The 13589-nt window shown below is 40.4% G+C and overlaps 21 non-coding genes and 29 pseudogenes across 21 annotated transcripts; all 50 read left to right on the top strand.

The window, feature by feature from the left end:
* Positions 1-49: 49 nt before the first annotated feature.
* Positions 50-168, top strand: LOC143505772 (5S ribosomal RNA; annotated as a pseudogene).
* A 127-nt stretch (positions 169-295) lies between these two features.
* LOC143505664 (5S ribosomal RNA) lies at positions 296-414 on the top strand. Its single transcript, XR_013127950.1, has one exon. It is a non-coding gene; the product is annotated as a 5S ribosomal RNA (ribosomal RNA).
* A 107-nt stretch (positions 415-521) lies between these two features.
* On the top strand, positions 522-640 carry LOC143505731 (5S ribosomal RNA; annotated as a pseudogene).
* A 127-nt stretch (positions 641-767) lies between these two features.
* LOC143505657 (5S ribosomal RNA) lies at positions 768-886 on the top strand. Its single transcript, XR_013127943.1, has one exon. It is a non-coding gene; the product is annotated as a 5S ribosomal RNA (ribosomal RNA).
* A 214-nt stretch (positions 887-1100) lies between these two features.
* On the top strand, positions 1101-1219 carry LOC143505769 (5S ribosomal RNA; annotated as a pseudogene).
* A 127-nt stretch (positions 1220-1346) lies between these two features.
* Positions 1347-1465, top strand: LOC143505700 (5S ribosomal RNA). Its single transcript, XR_013127971.1, has one exon. It is a non-coding gene; the product is annotated as a 5S ribosomal RNA (ribosomal RNA).
* A 214-nt stretch (positions 1466-1679) lies between these two features.
* On the top strand, positions 1680-1798 carry LOC143505697 (5S ribosomal RNA; annotated as a pseudogene).
* A 126-nt stretch (positions 1799-1924) lies between these two features.
* On the top strand, positions 1925-2043 carry LOC143505768 (5S ribosomal RNA; annotated as a pseudogene).
* A 127-nt stretch (positions 2044-2170) lies between these two features.
* On the top strand, positions 2171-2289 carry LOC143505689 (5S ribosomal RNA). The gene has a single exon (XR_013127969.1). It is a non-coding gene; the product is annotated as a 5S ribosomal RNA (ribosomal RNA).
* Positions 2290-2503: 214 nt separating this feature from the next.
* On the top strand, positions 2504-2622 carry LOC143505767 (5S ribosomal RNA; annotated as a pseudogene).
* Positions 2623-2749: 127 nt separating this feature from the next.
* Positions 2750-2868, top strand: LOC143505663 (5S ribosomal RNA). The gene has a single exon (XR_013127949.1). It is a non-coding gene; the product is annotated as a 5S ribosomal RNA (ribosomal RNA).
* A 107-nt stretch (positions 2869-2975) lies between these two features.
* On the top strand, positions 2976-3094 carry LOC143505730 (5S ribosomal RNA; annotated as a pseudogene).
* A 127-nt stretch (positions 3095-3221) lies between these two features.
* On the top strand, positions 3222-3340 carry LOC143505656 (5S ribosomal RNA). Its single transcript, XR_013127942.1, has one exon. It is a non-coding gene; the product is annotated as a 5S ribosomal RNA (ribosomal RNA).
* A 214-nt stretch (positions 3341-3554) lies between these two features.
* LOC143505766 (5S ribosomal RNA) lies at positions 3555-3673 on the top strand (annotated as a pseudogene).
* A 127-nt stretch (positions 3674-3800) lies between these two features.
* On the top strand, positions 3801-3919 carry LOC143505662 (5S ribosomal RNA). Its single transcript, XR_013127948.1, has one exon. It is a non-coding gene; the product is annotated as a 5S ribosomal RNA (ribosomal RNA).
* A 107-nt stretch (positions 3920-4026) lies between these two features.
* Positions 4027-4145, top strand: LOC143505729 (5S ribosomal RNA; annotated as a pseudogene).
* Positions 4146-4272: 127 nt separating this feature from the next.
* On the top strand, positions 4273-4391 carry LOC143505677 (5S ribosomal RNA). Its single transcript, XR_013127962.1, has one exon. It is a non-coding gene; the product is annotated as a 5S ribosomal RNA (ribosomal RNA).
* Positions 4392-4605: 214 nt separating this feature from the next.
* On the top strand, positions 4606-4724 carry LOC143505765 (5S ribosomal RNA; annotated as a pseudogene).
* A 127-nt stretch (positions 4725-4851) lies between these two features.
* On the top strand, positions 4852-4970 carry LOC143505624 (5S ribosomal RNA). The gene has a single exon (XR_013127911.1). It is a non-coding gene; the product is annotated as a 5S ribosomal RNA (ribosomal RNA).
* Positions 4971-5184: 214 nt separating this feature from the next.
* LOC143505696 (5S ribosomal RNA) lies at positions 5185-5303 on the top strand (annotated as a pseudogene).
* A 126-nt stretch (positions 5304-5429) lies between these two features.
* Positions 5430-5548, top strand: LOC143505764 (5S ribosomal RNA; annotated as a pseudogene).
* A 126-nt stretch (positions 5549-5674) lies between these two features.
* On the top strand, positions 5675-5793 carry LOC143505695 (5S ribosomal RNA; annotated as a pseudogene).
* A 126-nt stretch (positions 5794-5919) lies between these two features.
* LOC143505763 (5S ribosomal RNA) lies at positions 5920-6038 on the top strand (annotated as a pseudogene).
* A 127-nt stretch (positions 6039-6165) lies between these two features.
* On the top strand, positions 6166-6284 carry LOC143505666 (5S ribosomal RNA). Its single transcript, XR_013127951.1, has one exon. It is a non-coding gene; the product is annotated as a 5S ribosomal RNA (ribosomal RNA).
* Positions 6285-6498: 214 nt separating this feature from the next.
* Positions 6499-6617, top strand: LOC143505762 (5S ribosomal RNA; annotated as a pseudogene).
* A 127-nt stretch (positions 6618-6744) lies between these two features.
* Positions 6745-6863, top strand: LOC143505654 (5S ribosomal RNA). The gene has a single exon (XR_013127940.1). It is a non-coding gene; the product is annotated as a 5S ribosomal RNA (ribosomal RNA).
* A 214-nt stretch (positions 6864-7077) lies between these two features.
* On the top strand, positions 7078-7196 carry LOC143505694 (5S ribosomal RNA; annotated as a pseudogene).
* A 126-nt stretch (positions 7197-7322) lies between these two features.
* LOC143505761 (5S ribosomal RNA) lies at positions 7323-7441 on the top strand (annotated as a pseudogene).
* Positions 7442-7568: 127 nt separating this feature from the next.
* Positions 7569-7687, top strand: LOC143505642 (5S ribosomal RNA). Its single transcript, XR_013127929.1, has one exon. It is a non-coding gene; the product is annotated as a 5S ribosomal RNA (ribosomal RNA).
* A 214-nt stretch (positions 7688-7901) lies between these two features.
* On the top strand, positions 7902-8020 carry LOC143505760 (5S ribosomal RNA; annotated as a pseudogene).
* Positions 8021-8147: 127 nt separating this feature from the next.
* Positions 8148-8266, top strand: LOC143505661 (5S ribosomal RNA). Its single transcript, XR_013127947.1, has one exon. It is a non-coding gene; the product is annotated as a 5S ribosomal RNA (ribosomal RNA).
* Positions 8267-8373: 107 nt separating this feature from the next.
* On the top strand, positions 8374-8492 carry LOC143505727 (5S ribosomal RNA; annotated as a pseudogene).
* A 127-nt stretch (positions 8493-8619) lies between these two features.
* On the top strand, positions 8620-8738 carry LOC143505655 (5S ribosomal RNA). Its single transcript, XR_013127941.1, has one exon. It is a non-coding gene; the product is annotated as a 5S ribosomal RNA (ribosomal RNA).
* Positions 8739-8952: 214 nt separating this feature from the next.
* On the top strand, positions 8953-9071 carry LOC143505758 (5S ribosomal RNA; annotated as a pseudogene).
* A 127-nt stretch (positions 9072-9198) lies between these two features.
* Positions 9199-9317, top strand: LOC143505630 (5S ribosomal RNA). Its single transcript, XR_013127918.1, has one exon. It is a non-coding gene; the product is annotated as a 5S ribosomal RNA (ribosomal RNA).
* A 214-nt stretch (positions 9318-9531) lies between these two features.
* Positions 9532-9650, top strand: LOC143505757 (5S ribosomal RNA; annotated as a pseudogene).
* Positions 9651-9777: 127 nt separating this feature from the next.
* On the top strand, positions 9778-9896 carry LOC143505862 (5S ribosomal RNA). The gene has a single exon (XR_013128008.1). It is a non-coding gene; the product is annotated as a 5S ribosomal RNA (ribosomal RNA).
* A 214-nt stretch (positions 9897-10110) lies between these two features.
* LOC143505693 (5S ribosomal RNA) lies at positions 10111-10229 on the top strand (annotated as a pseudogene).
* A 126-nt stretch (positions 10230-10355) lies between these two features.
* Positions 10356-10474, top strand: LOC143505756 (5S ribosomal RNA; annotated as a pseudogene).
* A 126-nt stretch (positions 10475-10600) lies between these two features.
* LOC143505755 (5S ribosomal RNA) lies at positions 10601-10719 on the top strand (annotated as a pseudogene).
* A 127-nt stretch (positions 10720-10846) lies between these two features.
* On the top strand, positions 10847-10965 carry LOC143505850 (5S ribosomal RNA). The gene has a single exon (XR_013127997.1). It is a non-coding gene; the product is annotated as a 5S ribosomal RNA (ribosomal RNA).
* Positions 10966-11179: 214 nt separating this feature from the next.
* On the top strand, positions 11180-11298 carry LOC143505754 (5S ribosomal RNA; annotated as a pseudogene).
* Positions 11299-11425: 127 nt separating this feature from the next.
* On the top strand, positions 11426-11544 carry LOC143505660 (5S ribosomal RNA). Its single transcript, XR_013127946.1, has one exon. It is a non-coding gene; the product is annotated as a 5S ribosomal RNA (ribosomal RNA).
* Positions 11545-11651: 107 nt separating this feature from the next.
* On the top strand, positions 11652-11770 carry LOC143505726 (5S ribosomal RNA; annotated as a pseudogene).
* Positions 11771-11897: 127 nt separating this feature from the next.
* Positions 11898-12016, top strand: LOC143505653 (5S ribosomal RNA). Its single transcript, XR_013127939.1, has one exon. It is a non-coding gene; the product is annotated as a 5S ribosomal RNA (ribosomal RNA).
* A 214-nt stretch (positions 12017-12230) lies between these two features.
* On the top strand, positions 12231-12349 carry LOC143505753 (5S ribosomal RNA; annotated as a pseudogene).
* Positions 12350-12476: 127 nt separating this feature from the next.
* Positions 12477-12595, top strand: LOC143505838 (5S ribosomal RNA). Its single transcript, XR_013127986.1, has one exon. It is a non-coding gene; the product is annotated as a 5S ribosomal RNA (ribosomal RNA).
* Positions 12596-12809: 214 nt separating this feature from the next.
* On the top strand, positions 12810-12928 carry LOC143505692 (5S ribosomal RNA; annotated as a pseudogene).
* Positions 12929-13054: 126 nt separating this feature from the next.
* LOC143505752 (5S ribosomal RNA) lies at positions 13055-13173 on the top strand (annotated as a pseudogene).
* Positions 13174-13300: 127 nt separating this feature from the next.
* Positions 13301-13419, top strand: LOC143505741 (5S ribosomal RNA). Its single transcript, XR_013127975.1, has one exon. It is a non-coding gene; the product is annotated as a 5S ribosomal RNA (ribosomal RNA).
* Positions 13420-13589: the final 170 nt, after the last annotated feature.

Raw genomic sequence — 13589 nt, 5'->3', positions numbered from 1 at the left:
TTCAGGTTTTGCTCTTGTTATAATTAGATCATCTTTGCATTGTTTTATGGCTTACGGCCACACCAGCCTGAAAACGCCCGATTTCATTTGACCTAGGAAGCTAAATAGGTTTAGGCCAGGTTAATACTTGTATGGGAGACAGCTTGGGAATACCAGGTGCTGTGTGACTTTTATAGTTGAGTTGCTATTTACATTCAATTAGCAAGCTTAAAGGTGTTCTGCAAAAAAAACTAGCAATGTCTGTTGTTCAGGTTTTGCTCTCATTATAAATAGGTCATCTTTGCATTGTTTTACGGCTTACGGCCACACCAGCCTGAAAACGCCCGATCTCATTTGACCTCGGAAGCTAAGCTCGTTTGGGCCTGGTTAGTACTTGGATGGGAGACCACCTGGGAATACCAGGTACTGTAAGCCTATTAGATTTAATTATCAAGCTTAAATGTGTTCTGCAAAAATCTAGCAATTTCTGTTGTTCAGGTTTTGCTCTTGTTATAATTAGATAATCTTTGCATTGTTTTATGGCTTACGGCCACACCAGCCTGAAAACGCCCGATCCTATTTGACCTAGGAAGCTAAATAGGTTTAGGCCAGGTTAATACTTGTATGGGAGACAGCTTGGGAATACCAGGTGCTGTGTGACTTTTATAGTTGAGTTGCTATTTACATTCAATTAGCAAGCTTAAAGGTGTTCTGCAAAAAAAACTAGCAATGTCTGTTGTTCAGGTTTTGCTCTCATTATAAATAGGTCATCTTTGCATTGTTTTATGGCTTACGGCCACACCAGCCTGAAAACGCCCGATCTCATTTGACCTCGGAAGCTAAGCTTGTTTGGGCCTGGTTAGTACTTGGATGGGAGACCACCTGGGAATACCAGGTGCTGTAAGCCTATTAGATTTAATTATCAAGCTAAATAGGTTTGGGCCAGGTTAATACTTGTATGGGAGACAGCTTGGGAATACCAGGTGCTGTGTGACTTTTATAGTTGAGTTGCTGTTTACATTCAATTAGCAAGCTTAAATGTGTTCTGCAAAAAAACTAGCAATTTCTGTTGTTCAGGTTTTGCTCTTGTTATAATTAGATAATCTTTGCATTGTTTTATGGCTTACGGCCACACCAGCCTGAAAACGCCCGATTTCATTTGACCTAGGAAGCTAAATAGGTTTAGGCCAGGTTAATACTTGTATGGGAGACAGCTTGGGAATACCAGGTGCTGTGTGACTTTTATAGTTGAGTTGCTATTTACATTCAATTAGCAAGCTTAAAGGTGTTCTGCAAAAAAAACTAGCAATGTCTGTTGTTCAGGTTTTGCTCTCATTATAAATAGGTCATCTTTGCATTGTTTTACGGCTTACGGCCACACCAGCCTGAAAACGCCCGATCTCATTTGACCTCGGAAGCTAAGCTCGTTTGGGCCTGGTTAGTACTTGGATGGGAGACCACCTGGGAATACCAGGTGCTGTAAGCCTATTAGATTTAATTATCAAGCTAAATAGGTTTGGGCCAGGTTAATACTTGTATGGGAGACAGCTTGGGAATACCAGGTGCTGTGTGACTTTTATAGTTGAGTTGCTGTTTACATTCAATTAGCAAGCTTAAATGTGTTCTGCAAAAAAACTAGCAATTTCTGTTGTTCAGGTTTTGCTCTTGTTATAATTAGATAATCTTTGCATTGTTTTATGGCTTGCGGCCACACCAGCCTGAAAACGCCCGATCTCATTTGACCTCGGAAGCTAAATAGGTTTTGGCCAGGTTAATACTTGTATGGGGGACAGCTTGGGAATACCAGGTGCTGTGTGACTTTTATAGTTGAGTTGCTGTTTACATTCAATTAGCAAGCTTAAATGTGTTCTGCAAAAAAACTAGCAATTTCTGTTGTTCAGGTTTTGCTCTTGTTATAATTAGATAATCTTTGCATTGTTTTATGGCTTACGGCCACACCAGCCTGAAAACGCCCGATTTCATTTGACCTAGGAAGCTAAATAGGTTTAGGCCAGGTTAATACTTGTATGGGAGACAGCTTGGGAATACCAGGTGCTGTGTGACTTTTATAGTTGAGTTGCTATTTACATTCAATTAGCAAGCTTAAAGGTGTTCTGCAAAAAAAACTAGCAATGTCTGTTGTTCAGGTTTTGCTCTCATTATAAATAGGTCATCTTTGCATTGTTTTACGGCTTACGGCCACACCAGCCTGAAAACGCCCGATCTCATTTGACCTCGGAAGCTAAGCTCGTTTGGGCCTGGTTAGTACTTGGATGGGAGACCACCTGGGAATACCAGGTGCTGTAAGCCTATTAGATTTAATTATCAAGCTAAATAGGTTTGGGCCAGGTTAATACTTGTATGGGAGACAGCTTGGGAATACCAGGTGCTGTGTGACTTTTATAGTTGAGTTGCTGTTTACATTCAATTAGCAAGCTTAAATGTGTTCTGCAAAAAAACTAGCAATTTCTGTTGTTCAGGTTTTGCTCTTGTTATAATTAGATCATCTTTGCATTGTTTTATGGCTTACGGCCACACCAGCCTGAAAACGCCCGATTTCATTTGACCTAGGAAGCTAAATAGGTTTAGGCCAGGTTAATACTTGTATGGGAGACAGCTTGGGAATACCAGGTGCTGTGTGACTTTTATAGTTGAGTTGCTATTTACATTCAATTAGCAAGCTTAAAGGTGTTCTGCAAAAAAAACTAGCAATGTCTGTTGTTCAGGTTTTGCTCTCATTATAAATAGGTCATCTTTGCATTGTTTTACGGCTTACGGCCACACCAGCCTGAAAACGCCCGATCTCATTTGACCTCGGAAGCTAAGCTCGTTTGGGCCTGGTTAGTACTTGGATGGGAGACCACCTGGGAATACCAGGTACTGTAAGCCTATTAGATTTAATTATCAAGCTTAAATGTGTTCTGCAAAAATCTAGCAATTTCTGTTGTTCAGGTTTTGCTCTTGTTATAATTAGATAATCTTTGCATTGTTTTATGGCTTACGGCCACACCAGCCTGAAAACGCCCGATCCTATTTGACCTAGGAAGCTAAATAGGTTTAGGCCAGGTTAATACTTGTATGGGAGACAGCTTGGGAATACCAGGTGCTGTGTGACTTTTATAGTTGAGTTGCTATTTACATTCAATTAGCAAGCTTAAAGGTGTTCTGCAAAAAAAACTAGCAATGTCTGTTGTTCAGGTTTTGCTCTCATTATAAATAGGTCATCTTTGCATTGTTTTATGGCTTACGGCCACACCAGCCTGAAAACGCCCGATCTCATTTGACCTCGGAAGCTAAGCTTGTTTGGGCCTGGTTAGTACTTGGATGGGAGACCACCTGGGAATACCAGGTGCTGTAAGCCTATTAGATTTAATTATCAAGCTAAATAGGTTTGGGCCAGGTTAATACTTGTATGGGAGACAGCTTGGGAATACCAGGTGCTGTGTGACTTTTATAGTTGAGTTGCTGTTTACATTCAATTAGCAAGCTTAAATGTGTTCTGCAAAAAAACTAGCAATTTCTGTTGTTCAGGTTTTGCTCTTGTTATAATTAGATAATCTTTGCATTGTTTTATGGCTTACGGCCACACCAGCCTGAAAACGCCCGATTTCATTTGACCTAGGAAGCTAAATAGGTTTAGGCCAGGTTAATACTTGTATGGGAGACAGCTTGGGAATACCAGGTGCTGTGTGACTTTTATAGTTGAGTTGCTATTTACATTCAATTAGCAAGCTTAAAGGTGTTCTGCAAAAAAAACTAGCAATGTCTGTTGTTCAGGTTTTGCTCTCATTATAAATAGGTCATCTTTGCATTGTTTTACGGCTTACGGCCACACCAGCCTGAAAACGCCCGATCTCATTTGACCTCGGAAGCTAAGCTCGTTTGGGCCTGGTTAGTACTTGGATGGGAGACCACCTGGGAATACCAGGTACTGTAAGCCTATTAGATTTAATTATCAAGCTTAAATGTGTTCTGCAAAAATCTAGCAATTTCTGTTGTTCAGGTTTTGCTCTTGTTATAATTAGATAATCTTTGCATTGTTTTATGGCTTACGGCCACACCAGCCTGAAAACGCCCGATCCTATTTGACCTAGGAAGCTAAATAGGTTTAGGCCAGGTTAATACTTGTATGGGAGACAGCTTGGGAATACCAGGTGCTGTGTGACTTTTATAGTTGAGTTGCTATTTACATTCAATTAGCAAGCTTAAAGGTGTTCTGCAAAAAAAACTAGCAATGTCTGTTGTTCAGGTTTTGCTCTCATTATAAATAGGTCATCTTTGCATTGTTTTACGGCTTACGGCCACACCAGCCTGAAAACGCCCGATCTCATTTGACCTCGGAAGCTAAGCTCGTTTGGGCCTGGTTAGTACTTGGATGGGAGACCACCTGGGAATACCAGGTGCTGTAAGCCTATTAGATTTAATTATCAAGCTAAATAGGTTTGGGCCAGGTTAATACTTGTATGGGAGACAGCTTGGGAATGCCAGGTGCTGTGTGACTTTTATAGTTGAGTTGCTGTTTACATTCAATTAGCAAGCTTAAATGTGTTCTGCAAAAAAACTAGCAATTTCTGTTGTTCAGGTTTTGCTCTTGTTATAATTAGATAATCTTTGCATTGTTTTATGGCTTACGGCCACACCAGCCTGAAAACGCCCGATTTCATTTGACCTAGGAAGCTAAATAGGTTTAGGCCAGGTTAATACTTGTATGGGAGACAGCTTGGGAATACCAGGTGCTGTGTGACTTTTATAGTTGAGTTGCTATTTACATTCAATTAGCAAGCTTAAAGGTGTTCTGCAAAAAAAACTAGCAATGTCTGTTGTTCAGGTTTTGCTCTCATTATAAATAGGTCATCTTTGCATTGTTTTACGGCTTACGGCCACACCAGCCTGAAAACACCCGATCTCATTTGACCTCGGAAGCTAAGCTCGTTTGGGCCTGGTTAGTACTTGGATGGGAGACCACCTGGGAATACCAGGTGCTGTAAGCCTATTAGATTTAATTATCAAGCTAAATAGGTTTGGGCCAGGTTAATACTTGTATGGGAGACAGCTTGGGAATACCAGGTGCTGTGTGACTTTTATAGTTGAGTTGCTGTTTACATTCAATTAGCAAGCTTAAATGTGTTCTGCAAAAAAACTAGCAATTTCTGTTGTTCAGGTTTTGCTCTTGTTATAATTAGATAATCTTTGCATTGTTTTATGGCTTGCGGCCACACCAGCCTGAAAACGCCCGATCTCATTTGACCTCGGAAGCTAAATAGGTTTTGGCCAGGTTAATACTTGTATGGGGGACAGCTTGGGAATACCAGGTGCTGTGTGACTTTTATAGTTGAGTTGCTGTTTACATTCAATTAGCAAGCTTAAATGTGTTCTGCAAAAAAACTAGCAATTTCTGTTGTTCAGGTTTTGCTCTTGTTATAATTAGATAATCTTTGCATTGTTTTATGGCTTACGGCCACACCAGCCTGAAAACGCCCGATTTCATTTGACCTAGGAAGCTAAATAGGTTTAGGCCAGGTTAATACTTGTATGGGAGACAGCTTGGGAATACCAGGTGCTGTGTGACTTTTATAGTTGAGTTGCTGTTTACATTCAATTAGCAAGCTTAAATGTGTTCTGCAAAAAAACTAGCAATTTCTGTTGTTCAGGTTTTGCTCTTGTTATAATTAGATAATCTTTGCATTGTTTTATGGCTTGCGGCCACACCAGCCTGAAAACGCCCGATCTCATTTGACCTCGGAAGCTAAATAGGTTTTGGCCAGGTTAATACTTGTATGGGGGACAGCTTGGGAATACCAGGTGCTGTGTGACTTTTATAGTTGAGTTGCTGTTTACATTCAATTAGCAAGCTTAAATGTGTTCTGCAAAAAAACTAGCAATTTCTGTTGTTCAGGTTTTGCTCTTGTTATAATTAGATAATCTTTGCATTGTTTTATGGCTTACGGCCACACCAGCCTGAAAACGCCCGATTTCATTTGACCTAGGAAGCTAAATAGGTTTAGGCCAGGTTAATACTTGTATGGGAGACAGCTTGGGAATACCAGGTGCTGTGTGACTTTTATAGTTGAGTTGCTATTTACATTCAATTAGCAAGCTTAAAGGTGTTCTGCAAAAAAAACTAGCAATGTCTGTTGTTCAGGTTTTGCTCTCATTATAAATAGGTCATCTTTGCATTGTTTTACGGCTTACGGCCACACCAGCCTGAAAACGCCCGATCTCATTTGACCTCGGAAGCTAAGCTCGTTTGGGCCTGGTTAGTACTTGGATGGGAGACCACCTGGGAATACCAGGTGCTGTAAGCCTATTAGATTTAATTATCAAGCTAAATAGGTTTGGGCCAGGTTAATACTTGTATGGGAGACAGCTTGGGAATACCAGGTGCTGTGTGACTTTTATAGTTGAGTTGCTGTTTACATTCAATTAGCAAGCTTAAATGTGTTCTGCAAAAAAACTAGCAATTTCTGTTGTTCAGGTTTTGCTCTTGTTATAATTAGATCATCTTTGCATTGTTTTATGGCTTACGGCCACACCAGCCTGAAAACGCCCGATTTCATTTGACCTAGGAAGCTAAATAGGTTTAGGCCAGGTTAATACTTGTATGGGAGACAGCTTGGGAATACCAGGTGCTGTGTGACTTTTATAGTTGAGTTGCTATTTACATTCAATTAGCAAGCTTAAAGGTGTTCTGCAAAAAAAACTAGCAATGTCTGTTGTTCAGGTTTTGCTCTCATTATAAATAGGTCATCTTTGCATTGTTTTACGGCTTACGGCCACACCAGCCTGAAAACGCCCGATCTCATTTGACCTCGGAAGCTAAGCTCGTTTGGGCCTGGTTAGTACTTGGATGGGAGACCACCTGGGAATACCAGGTGCTGTAAGCCTATTAGATTTAATTATCAAGCTAAATAGGTTTGGGCCAGGTTAATACTTGTATGGGAGACAGCTTGGGAATACCAGGTGCTGTGTGACTTTTATAGTTGAGTTGCTGTTTACATTCAATTAGCAAGCTTAAATGTGTTCTGCAAAAAAACTAGCAATTTCTGTTGTTCAGGTTTTGCTCTTGTTATAATTAGATAATCTTTGCATTGTTTTATGGCTTGCGGCCACACCAGCCTGAAAACGCCCGATCTCATTTGACCTCGGAAGCTAAATAGGTTTTGGCCAGGTTAATACTTGTATGGGGGACAGCTTGGGAATACCAGGTGCTGTGTGACTTTTATAGTTGAGTTGCTGTTTACATTCAATTAGCAAGCTTAAATGTGTTCTGCAAAAAAACTAGCAATTTCTGTTGTTCAGGTTTTGCTCTTGTTATAATTAGATAATCTTTGCATTGTTTTATGGCTTACGGCCACACCAGCCTGAAAACGCCCGATTTCATTTGACCTAGGAAGCTAAATAGGTTTAGGCCAGGTTAATACTTGTATGGGAGACAGCTTGGGAATACCAGGTGCTGTGTGACTTTTATAGTTGAGTTGCTATTTACATTCAATTAGCAAGCTTAAAGGTGTTCTGCAAAAAAAACTAGCAATGTCTGTTGTTCAGGTTTTGCTCTCATTATAAATAGGTCATCTTTGCATTGTTTTACGGCTTACGGCCACACCAGCCTGAAAACGCCCGATCTCATTTGACCTCGGAAGCTAAGCTCGTTTGGGCCTGGTTAGTACTTGGATGGGAGACCACCTGGGAATACCAGGTGCTGTAAGCCTATTAGATTTAATTATCAAGCTAAATAGGTTTGGGCCAGGTTAATACTTGTATGGGAGACAGCTTGGGAATACCAGGTGCTGTGTGACTTTTATAGTTGAGTTGCTGTTTACATTCAATTAGCAAGCTTAAATGTGTTCTGCAAAAAAACTAGCAATTTCTGTTGTTCAGGTTTTGCTCTTGTTATAATTAGATCATCTTTGCATTGTTTTATGGCTTACGGCCACACCAGCCTGAAAACGCCCGATTTCATTTGACCTAGGAAGCTAAATAGGTTTAGGCCAGGTTAATACTTGTATGGGAGACAGCTTGGGAATACCAGGTGCTGTGTGACTTTTATAGTTGAGTTGCTATTTACATTCAATTAGCAAGCTTAAAGGTGTTCTGCAAAAAAAACTAGCAATGTCTGTTGTTCAGGTTTTGCTCTCATTATAAATAGGTCATCTTTGCATTGTTTTACGGCTTACGGCCACACCAGCCTGAAAACGCCCGATCTCATTTGACCTCGGAAGCTAAGCTCGTTTGGGCCTGGTTAGTACTTGGATGGGAGACCACCTGGGAATACCAGGTACTGTAAGCCTATTAGATTTAATTATCAAGCTTAAATGTGTTCTGCAAAAATCTAGCAATTTCTGTTGTTCAGGTTTTGCTCTTGTTATAATTAGATAATCTTTGCATTGTTTTATGGCTTACGGCCACACCAGCCTGAAAACGCCCGATCCTATTTGACCTAGGAAGCTAAATAGGTTTAGGCCAGGTTAATACTTGTATGGGAGACAGCTTGGGAATACCAGGTGCTGTGTGACTTTTATAGTTGAGTTGCTATTTACATTCAATTAGCAAGCTTAAAGGTGTTCTGCAAAAAAAACTAGCAATGTCTGTTGTTCAGGTTTTGCTCTCATTATAAATAGGTCATCTTTGCATTGTTTTATGGCTTACGGCCACACCAGCCTGAAAACGCCCGATCTCATTTGACCTCGGAAGCTAAGCTTGTTTGGGCCTGGTTAGTACTTGGATGGGAGACCACCTGGGAATACCAGGTGCTGTAAGCCTATTAGATTTAATTATCAAGCTAAATAGGTTTGGGCCAGGTTAATACTTGTATGGGAGACAGCTTGGGAATACCAGGTGCTGTGTGACTTTTATAGTTGAGTTGCTGTTTACATTCAATTAGCAAGCTTAAATGTGTTCTGCAAAAAAACTAGCAATTTCTGTTGTTCAGGTTTTGCTCTTGTTATAATTAGATAATCTTTGCATTGTTTTATGGCTTACGGCCACACCAGCCTGAAAACGCCCGATTTCATTTGACCTAGGAAGCTAAATAGGTTTAGGCCAGGTTAATACTTGTATGGGAGACAGCTTGGGAATACCAGGTGCTGTGTGACTTTTATAGTTGAGTTGCTATTTACATTCAATTAGCAAGCTTAAAGGTGTTCTGCAAAAAAAACTAGCAATGTCTGTTGTTCAGGTTTTGCTCTCATTATAAATAGGTCATCTTTGCATTGTTTTACGGCTTACGGCCACACCAGCCTGAAAACGCCCGATCTCATTTGACCTCGGAAGCTAAGCTCGTTTGGGCCTGGTTAGTACTTGGATGGGAGACCACCTGGGAATACCAGGTGCTGTAAGCCTATTAGATTTAATTATCAAGCTAAATAGGTTTGGGCCAGGTTAATACTTGTATGGGAGACAGCTTGGGAATACCAGGTGCTGTGTGACTTTTATAGTTGAGTTGCTGTTTACATTCAATTAGCAAGCTTAAATGTGTTCTGCAAAAAAACTAGCAATTTCTGTTGTTCAGGTTTTGCTCTTGTTATAATTAGATCATCTTTGCATTGTTTTATGGCTTACGGCCACACCAGCCTGAAAACGCCCGATTTCATTTGACCTAGGAAGCTAAATAGGTTTAGGCCAGGTTAATACTTGTATGGGAGACAGCTTGGGAATACCAGGTGCTGTGTGACTTTTATAGTTGAGTTGCTATTTACATTCAATTAGCAAGCTTAAAGGTGTTCTGCAAAAAAAACTAGCAATGTCTGTTGTTCAGGTTTTGCTCTCATTATAAATAGGTCATCTTTGCATTGTTTTACGGCTTACGGCCACACCAGCCTGAAAACGCCCGATCTCATTTGACCTCGGAAGCTAAGCTCGTTTGGGCCTGGTTAGTACTTGGATGGGAGACCACCTGGGAATACCAGGTGCTGTAAGCCTATTAGATTTAATTATCAAGCTAAATAGGTTTGGGCCAGGTTAATACTTGTATGGGAGACAGCTTGGGAATACCAGGTGCTGTGTGACTTTTATAGTTGAGTTGCTGTTTACATTCAATTAGCAAGCTTAAATGTGTTCTGCAAAAAAACTAGCAATTTCTGTTGTTCAGGTTTTGCTCTTGTTATAATTAGATAATCTTTGCATTGTTTTATGGCTTGCGGCCACACCAGCCTGAAAACGCCCGATCTCATTTGACCTCGGAAGCTAAATAGGTTTTGGCCAGGTTAATACTTGTATGGGGGACAGCTTGGGAATACCAGGTGCTGTGTGACTTTTATAGTTGAGTTGCTGTTTACATTCAATTAGCAAGCTTAAATGTGTTCTGCAAAAAAACTAGCAATTTCTGTTGTTCAGGTTTTGCTCTTGTTATAATTAGATAATCTTTGCATTGTTTTATGGCTTACGGCCACACCAGCCTGAAAACGCCCGATTTCATTTGACCTAGGAAGCTAAATAGGTTTAGGCCAGGTTAATACTTGTATGGGAGACAGCTTGGGAATACCAGGTGCTGTGTGACTTTTATAGTTGAGTTGCTGTTTACATTCAATTAGCAAGCTTAAATGTGTTCTGCAAAAAAACTAGCAATTTCTGTTGTTCAGGTTTTGCTCTTGTTATAATTAGATAATCTTTGCATTGTTTTATGGCTTACGGCCACACCAGCCTGAAAACGCCCGATTTCATTTGACCTAGGAAGCTAAATAGGTTTAGGCCAGGTTAATACTTGTATGGGAGACAGCTTGGGAATACCAGGTGCTGTGTGACTTTTATAGTTGAGTTGCTATTTACATTCAATTAGCAAGCTTAAAGGTGTTCTGCAAAAAAAACTAGCAATGTCTGTTGTTCAGGTTTTGCTCTCATTATAAATAGGTCATCTTTGCATTGTTTTACGGCTTACGGCCACACCAGCCTGAAAACGCCCGATCTCATTTGACCTCGGAAGCTAAGCTCGTTTGGGCCTGGTTAGTACTTGGATGGGAGACCACCTGGGAATACCAGGTGCTGTAAGCCTATTAGATTTAATTATCAAGCTAAATAGGTTTGGGCCAGGTTAATACTTGTATGGGAGACAGCTTGGGAATACCAGGTGCTGTGTGACTTTTATAGTTGAGTTGCTGTTTACATTCAATTAGCAAGCTTAAATGTGTTCTGCAAAAAAACTAGCAATTTCTGTTGTTCAGGTTTTGCTCTTGTTATAATTAGATCATCTTTGCATTGTTTTATGGCTTACGGCCACACCAGCCTGAAAACGCCCGATTTCATTTGACCTAGGAAGCTAAATAGGTTTAGGCCAGGTTAATACTTGTATGGGAGACAGCTTGGGAATACCAGGTGCTGTGTGACTTTTATAGTTGAGTTGCTATTTACATTCAATTAGCAAGCTTAAAGGTGTTCTGCAAAAAAAACTAGCAATGTCTGTTGTTCAGGTTTTGCTCTCATTATAAATAGGTCATCTTTGCATTGTTTTACGGCTTACGGCCACACCAGCCTGAAAACGCCCGATCTCATTTGACCTCGGAAGCTAAGCTCGTTTGGGCCTGGTTAGTACTTGGATGGGAGACCACCTGGGAATACCAGGTACTGTAAGCCTATTAGATTTAATTATCAAGCTTAAATGTGTTCTGCAAAAATCTAGCAATTTCTGTTGTTCAGGTTTTGCTCTTGTTATAATTAGATAATCTTTGCATTGTTTTATGGCTTACGGCCACACCAGCCTGAAAACGCCCGATCCTATTTGACCTAGGAAGCTAAATAGGTTTAGGCCAGGTTAATACTTGTATGGGAGACAGCTTGGGAATACCAGGTGCTGTGTGACTTTTATAGTTGAGTTGCTATTTACATTCAATTAGCAAGCTTAAAGGTGTTCTGCAAAAAAAACTAGCAATGTCTGTTGTTCAGGTTTTGCTCTCATTATAAATAGGTCATCTTTGCATTGTTTTATGGCTTACGGCCACACCAGCCTGAAAACGCCCGATCTCATTTGACCTCGGAAGCTAAGCTTGTTTGGGCCTGGTTAGTACTTGGATGGGAGACCACCTGGGAATACCAGGTGCTGTAAGCCTATTAGATTTAATTATCAAGCTAAATAGGTTTGGGCCAGGTTAATACTTGTATGGGAGACAGCTTGGGAATACCAGGTGCTGTGTGACTTTTATAGTTGAGTTGCTGTTTACATTCAATTAGCAAGCTTAAATGTGTTCTGCAAAAAAACTAGCAATTTCTGTTGTTCAGGTTTTGCTCTTGTTATAATTAGATAATCTTTGCATTGTTTTATGGCTTACGGCCACACCAGCCTGAAAACGCCCGATTTCATTTGACCTAGGAAGCTAAATAGGTTTAGGCCAGGTTAATACTTGTATGGGAGACAGCTTGGGAATACCAGGTGCTGTGTGACTTTTATAGTTGAGTTGCTATTTACATTCAATTAGCAAGCTTAAAGGTGTTCTGCAAAAAAAACTAGCAATGTCTGTTGTTCAGGTTTTGCTCTCATTATAAATAGGTCATCTTTGCATTGTTTTACGGCTTACGGCCACACCAGCCTGAAAACGCCCGATCTCATTTGACCTCGGAAGCTAAGCTCGTTTGGGCCTGGTTAGTACTTGGATGGGAGACCACCTGGGAATACCAGGTGCTGTAAGCCTATTAGATTTAATTATCAAGCTAAATAGGTTTGGGCCAGGTTAATACTTGTATGGGAGACAGCTTGGGAATACCAGGTGCTGTGTGACTTTTATAGTTGAGTTGCTGTTTACATTCAATTAGCAAGCTTAAATGTGTTCTGCAAAAAAACTAGCAATTTCTGTTGTTCAGGTTTTGCTCTTGTTATAATTAGATAATCTTTGCATTGTTTTATGGCTTGCGGCCACACCAGCCTGAAAACGCCCGATCTCATTTGACCTCGGAAGCTAAATAGGTTTTGGCCAGGTTAATACTTGTATGGGGGACAGCTTGGGAATACCAGGTGCTGTGTGACTTTTATAGTTGAGTTGCTGTTTACATTCAATTAGCAAGCTTAAATGTGTTCTGCAAAAAAACTAGCAATTTCTGTTGTTCAGGTTTTGCTCTTGTTATAATTAGATAATCTTTGCATTGTTTTATGGCTTACGGCCACACCAGCCTGAAAACGCCCGATTTCATTTGACCTAGGAAGCTAAATAGGTTTAGGCCAGGTTAATACTTGTATGGGAGACAGCTTGGGAATACCAGGTGCTGTGTGACTTTTATAGTTGAGTTGCTATTTACATTCAATTAGCAAGCTTAAAGGTGTTCTGCAAAAAAAACTAGCAATGTCTGTTGTTCAGGTTTTGCTCTCATTATAAATAGGTCATCTTTGCATTGTTTTACGGCTTACGGCCACACCAGCCTGAAAACGCCCGATCTCATTTGACCTCGGAAGCTAAGCTCGTTTGGGCCTGGTTAGTACTTGGATGGGAGACCACCTGGGAATACCAGGTGCTGTAAGCCTATTAGATTTAATTATCAAGCTAAATAGGTTTGGGCCAGGTTAATACTTGTATGGGAGACAGCTTGGGAATACCAGGTGCTGTGTGACTTTTATAGTTGAGTTGCTGTTTACATTCAATTAGCAAGCTTAAATGTGTTCTGCAAAAAAACTAGCAATTTCTGTTGTTCAG

The sequence above is a fragment of the Brachyhypopomus gauderio genome, unplaced genomic scaffold, assembly GCF_052324685.1.
Source record: "Brachyhypopomus gauderio isolate BG-103 unplaced genomic scaffold, BGAUD_0.2 sc413, whole genome shotgun sequence".
In the NCBI taxonomy this organism is placed as follows: Eukaryota; Metazoa; Chordata; class Actinopteri; order Gymnotiformes; family Hypopomidae; genus Brachyhypopomus; species Brachyhypopomus gauderio.
The sequence above is the reverse complement of the archived record's forward strand: the minus strand, read 5'-3'. Positions and strand labels throughout refer to the sequence as shown.